The sequence below is a fragment of the Mustela lutreola genome, chromosome 4 (genome assembly GCF_030435805.1).
Source record: "Mustela lutreola isolate mMusLut2 chromosome 4, mMusLut2.pri, whole genome shotgun sequence".
In the NCBI taxonomy this organism is placed as follows: Eukaryota; Metazoa; Chordata; class Mammalia; order Carnivora; family Mustelidae; genus Mustela; species Mustela lutreola.
Window position 1 is genome coordinate 112793141 of NC_081293.1, and position 6000 is coordinate 112799140.

The following is a 6000-nucleotide window of genomic DNA, read 5'->3' on the forward strand; positions in this document are numbered from 1 at the left end:
GAATATGTATCTTAGAAAACATAGTCATTTAAAATAGAGTAAAGATTCCTGTGCCTATTTATTTTCTGGAAAGAGTTTTTTAAGAGACGTTAGAAGGAACAGGTTCCAGTAAGGAATGCATAAAATGCAAGTCATTTATGTGTGTGTCTAAGTATTAGTTAGCTGGCTTGCCTTTGTAAATGGATGGATGGGATTATTCCCCACTCCCCAGTCCTTTCAAAAGAAAAAAAAAAAAAATCCCTGCTGTTTTTGTTACTAGATCAAGTGACCAGGTCCACACAAGCCCCACAGACTAGGGAGTAGTTCTCTACAGGGGCCTCTCACATCTGCTGGTGGACAGGACTCCCATCTTCCCATCTCCATGGTCTTCGAATAGCCATGCAGGTAGCAGAGTCATGGCTGCTGTCAGGGAAACTGCCTCTCTAAAACATTCAAAATTGGGGGTGCCTGGGTGACTCAGATCAGGTGATGAGGCTGGGGTCCTGGGATCAAGCCATGCAAGGGTCCTGGGATCAAGCCCCATGTTGTGCTCTCTGCACAGCAGGGAGCCTGCTTTTGCCTCATCTGCCACTCCCCTTGCTAGTGCTCTCTCTCTGTGTCAAAAAAGTAAATAAAAAATCTAAAAAAAAAAAAGCCTGTTTTTTGTTTTGTTTCTTAAATTCCACATATGAATGCAATCATATGGTACGTGACATAATTTTCACCCTTTTTTTTAAAAAAGATTTTATTTGAGAGAGAGAGCATGAGAAGAAGGAGGGGCAAAGGAGGAGGAAGAAACAGTCTCCCTTCTGAGCAGGGAGCCCAACGAGGGGCTCAATCCCAGGACCCTGAGATCATGACCTGAGCCGAAGGCAGACAGTTAACTGACTGAGCCACCAAGGTGCCCTGATGATTTTCATCCTTATCTGAAAAACCTTAAAGAACATTATATTCTGATTATATTATTTGAGAATCTGATAGCAAGAAAAGCGACTGATCTGTGGAATGACATTTTAGAAACTTTAGCACAAATTAAACAGGAAGTTGATCTTGCTATAATCAGCAGGGTGCCTACATCTGTGTTGTCTGGATAGCCCACTGTCACTGTTGAAAACCCAAATACAGAAGACGCATCCTCTTTTTCCCAGTGTGTCAGTAACCTGAGCTCTTTTTGAAGGCATGGTCTCCAAGAGCGTTCCAACATGGCAGTGATAGTTGTAAAGAATGATAAATGATTCCACCGTTTTACCAATTTTTAAAGTTCTCTGTAGCCCTTACACTGGAATTCAAATTGTGCCAGCCATCTTTTATTAGTCAGCCCCATGGGAATCTTATTGTTATTTTGAACGATATCTATTTTTGTCTAATTCTATGGGAACCACACATAGTTTGTGCTTTTGCCAGAAATTTATTTTCCAATGAGTACTACTCAATTCTAAATAAGTACATTCTGCATTTTTATGCTGGGACATAGTAAGGGTGAGTTCAATTGGGAACGCCATTTAAAATTGTATAATGCAGCCTGGACTTTTTTTGTGACTAATATAATGGTAGCTACAAGTGAGTTTGGGTTTTGTTTATTGTCTTTCCAAGTGATCCATTTTAAGTGAAAACATAAAATCATTAAGAATTGATTTTACAACAGTGTGGCTTATTCGTTGACTTACAGCATTGATTCGTGTAATTGCTCAATGTGTTTATTCATGCACAGAGTTAAACATTATATTAACTCTAATAACCAGAAAATCAATTCTCCCATGTCTTTTCCAACAGAAAAAAGGAAATGGTTTTCTTACCTAACTTTTGCTGCATGATATCTGTGGAAGTCTTGAGCTTGTTTCCAGAAGTGGGAAGACAGTTTTAGTTTTGTTCTATGGCGCTAAGTTTCAGAGTATGGATATTAACACTTTATCTCTTTGACCTGAGATTAGCAGAATATTTTCACTTGTAATAAAGCTTAACTCCCAGGACTACAAGAAGCAAAAAAGGGCAATTTTTATTATGACACAGGAACTTCAAGTGCCTGAGACCCTGAGGGATCTGAAGATGTTCTAGTCTATTCAGTGTAATAACACAGTCTTTGAGGAAAATTGTCTAAGCAAAATCTATAGGAAATCATAAAAACTGCAGAAAGGCTTAAAGAAATAATAAAACTACAATGATTCTACAAAGACTGCTTTCAGAGGACCAAAGAGAAAACTGAGGGGATTTTTAGTAAATGTCATTTATTCTCGTGTCAAAAAGAGAATAGAGCTGTCTCACTGGGCCAGTTGGCTGGCGCCCTGTGTTCCCGCGCCAAGGGCCCTCCGTGTCCTCCTCCACGCACCCCAATGGAAGAGGAGATGATTGCGCTCGCCGTCCACTATGGCCCCAGGACGTGCAAGGCAGACTTTGCCGGGGATGGTTCCCACCCGAGCTACGCTCCTGTCCTTCGTCGGGTGATCCCGACACCAGGGCGTGATGGTTGGAATGGGCCAAAAGGACTCTTACATTGGCGACAAGGCCCAGAGCAAGCGGGGCATCCTGACCCTCCCGTACCCCGTCGAGCACGGCACTGTCACCAACTGAGACAATGTGGAGATCTGGCACCATACCTTCCACAACGAGCTGCGCATGGCCCCTGAGGAGCACCCGTGCTGCTGACCGAGGCCCCCGGAACCCCAAGGGCAACTGTGGGATGACTCAGATCATTTTTGAGACCTTCAACACCCCAGGCATGTATGTGGTCATCCGGGCTGTGCTGTCCCTGCATGGCTCTGGCCGCACCACTGGTCTTGTCATGGACTCTGGGGACAGGGTCACCCACACTGTGCCCATCTTCGCAGGGTACGCCCTGCCCCCGCGCCATCCTGCGTCAGGACCTAGCTGGCCGGGACCTGACGGACTAGTTTATGAAGAGCCTCTCCGAGTGTGGCTGCCGCTTCGCCGCCGCCGCCGCCGCGTAGCGGGGAATCGTGCGTGACATCAAGGGGAAGCTCTGCTCGGTCGTCCTGGACGTCGAGCAGGAGATGGTCACGGCCGTGTCCTCCTCCTCCCTGGAGAAGAGCTATGAGCTGCCCCACAAGGCAGGTGATCACTGTCCGGAGCGAGCGGTTCCGCTGCCCGCAGGCGCTCTTCCAGCCTTCCTTCCTGGGGATGGGGTCGGGTAGTGTCCACGAGACCACCTTCCGCTCCATCAGAAGTGTGACGTCGACATCCGGAAGGCCCTCTATGCTCGCGCGGTGCTGCGGGGCGGGGCCACCGTGTACCCCTGCATCGCCGACAGGATGCAGAAGATCACAACTCTGGCGCCAAGCACCATGAAGGTCAAGATCACCGCTCCTCCGGAACGCAAGTCCTGGGTGTGGGTCGGGGGCGCCCTCCCGGCCTCGCTGTCCACCTCCCAGCAGATGTGGATCAGCAAGCAGGAGGATGTTGGAGTCGGGCCCCTCCGTTGTGCACTGCAAATACTTTTAAACGAACTTGGAGCAGATGCGTAGCATTTCCTCCGTGAGTGAATTCCCGAGTATGCATTTGCCCTGGTCAGTGTATACCCTCATGCCGGCCTCCTGAAACTGGAACGAGGCTTTGGAAAGAAGTGTGTCCTTGAAGCTCGCATCTGATATCAGCACTGATTGTGGAACTTGCTGCTGATCTTGACCTTGTATCCAAGTTAACTGTTCCCTTAGTTTATGTTTAATACCCAGTATATATCTTTGATTTAAACCCTTAGCACCTCTGGCTGGGTCACTTTGTGCCTGAGGTTGAGAACATGGTTATGGAAGAAAAATCCATTGACTGGAGAATCTGCAAGACCCTGAGTTTCTTGATCTGTGTGAGTTTCTTGACCTGTGTTAAGAGCTGCCTATTCCAGGATTTCTCTAGAGGCTGGCAAGAGCCCTGAAACAGCTGCCATTTCCGTCTCGTAGGTCCATTGGGATAACAGGGATGGGAAGGTGGGAGCCTCAGGACCCACTTTGCTTTCTTACCCAGTGTTTTCCTGCCAGAACACCTTGGGCTGTTAATTGCCTTGAGTTGGAAAATGGTTTGCATTTACACTTGTAAATTTATTCACTCTTTTAATTTATGTAAGGTTTTTGCACACAATCCTCAATTCTTTAAGAGATGACAACAGATTGTGATTTCTTTTTTTTTTTTTTTAAAGATTTTATTTATTTATTTGTCAGAGAGAGAGAGGAGAGAGAGAAGGAGAGGGAGAACATAAGCAGGCAGAGAGGCAGGTAGAGGCAGAGAGAGAAGCAGGCTTCCCACCGAGCAAGGAGCCCGATGCGGGACTCGATCCCAGGACCCTGGGATCATGACCTGAGCCTAAGGCAGCGGCTTAACCAACTGAGCCACCCAGGCATCCCCAGATTGTGATTTCTACTGTCATGTGAGAATATTAGGCCCTAGCAATATGTCATTGTGTGAGGAAAATAAAGTGCTGTGGTAAAAAAAAAAAAAAAAAAAAAAAAAAAAAGGCAAGCAAGCAGGATTGTTTGGTTGATTTGGCTGTGGCTTGTTTTCTTTGTAGACACATAAACGATGGAAGACTGACTTACATTAGTCATGAAAGTGATTATTTGGCCAAATATCTAAAGCAAGAAATTTTATATTTTGTTTTGCCTTTCAAATGGATAGAAATTTTTAAAATGTACTTTAGGATCTATAGAATATGATAAAAAAATTTAAATGAGCTGTAATTCCACTGACTAGTTAATGCAGTTGACATTTAAAAACAATTCTATAGTAATACAAGCACACGTTTTAAAAAATTCCAGTAGTACTGAGAGGTTTAAATGAAACACAGATGTATTTCTCCCCTCCCCCAACCCCCAACCACCTGTCTATTTCCACCAAGCTGCAGTTGTTAACAATTGCTTGGGAATCTTTCCAGAAAAGGAACTGTATCTCTAGACACCAAGGGATGTGAGAGTGTGTGTGTGTGTATAAAATTAAGGTTTGGGGGTGCCCAGGTGGCTCAGTCAGTTAAGCGTCTCTTAATTTCAGTTCAGGTCGTCTCAAGGTTCTGAGATTGAGCCCCATGTTGGGCTCGGAGCTCAGTTTGGTGTCTGCTTGGGATCCTCTCACTCCCTCTTCCTCTGCCGCTCCCCCATCTCTCTCTCTCTCTCTCTCTCTCTTTCTCTGTCCCTCAGGAAATAAAAAATAAAAAATAAAAAATAATTTTTTTCACAAAAGGTTTATGTCATTCTATATGCCTCGAATTTTTTATTCAATAATATATTTCAGATCTTATATCAGCACCCACAGAACTCTCACATTAACAGTTGTATAATAGTTCATCATATAGCATACTGTAAGTATTTATCAGTCCCCTGTTGATTCAGATTTAAGTTATACTTTATTTCTGTGAATATATATGTAAAGCTTTGACAGCTGAGTAGCTGATGAAGAGATGTCTACATTTTTTATTTTGATAGATACTGTCTAATTTGTGGAATCTGTTTACTCTTCCCCCAACATTTGAGAATTAACTATTTCTCTAGCACCGGTATTATGAGACTTAAATTTTCACCCAGTGAAATTCAGTTCATAGTATTCCACTTTTATTTTTTGTTAAATGGACAGACATTTTACCTAATGCAAAGCCAGAATATACTTTCTTGGGAGCATGTGATATGTGGACTAACAAAGGACAAAGGAAATATTTTCCTTTCCTAAAGGAAAGATTGGATTGGGGGGCACCTGGGTGGCTCAGTGGGTTAAAGCCTCTGTCTTCGGCTCAGGTCATGGTCACAGGGTCCTGGGATTGAGCCACGCATCAGGCTGTCTGCTTTGCAGGGAACCTGCTTCCTCCTCTCTCTCTGCCTGCCTCTCTATCTGCTTGTGATCTCTGTCAAATAAATAAAATATTAAAAAAAAAAAAGATTGGATTGGCAAATGTGGCAACACCGAGTAAACTTTGTAGGGCTGTGAATTTTAGGAAATTTTTAAAGAGTAGATTAAATTGATAACTCTCAGGTTCAAGAGATGGTATGTAGCTGGGGAGATGGAGAATGAGAAGTTGTTTAATGGGTAAGG

At 44.1% G+C, this 6000-nt stretch overlaps 1 pseudogene; it reads left to right on the forward strand.

Annotated features, from left to right (window-relative positions):
• LOC131829249 (actin, cytoplasmic 2-like) overlaps positions 1 to 3435 on the forward strand; it is a 38074-nt pseudogene extending 34639 nt beyond the window's left edge.
• The last annotated feature ends 2565 nt before the right edge of the window (positions 3436 to 6000 follow it).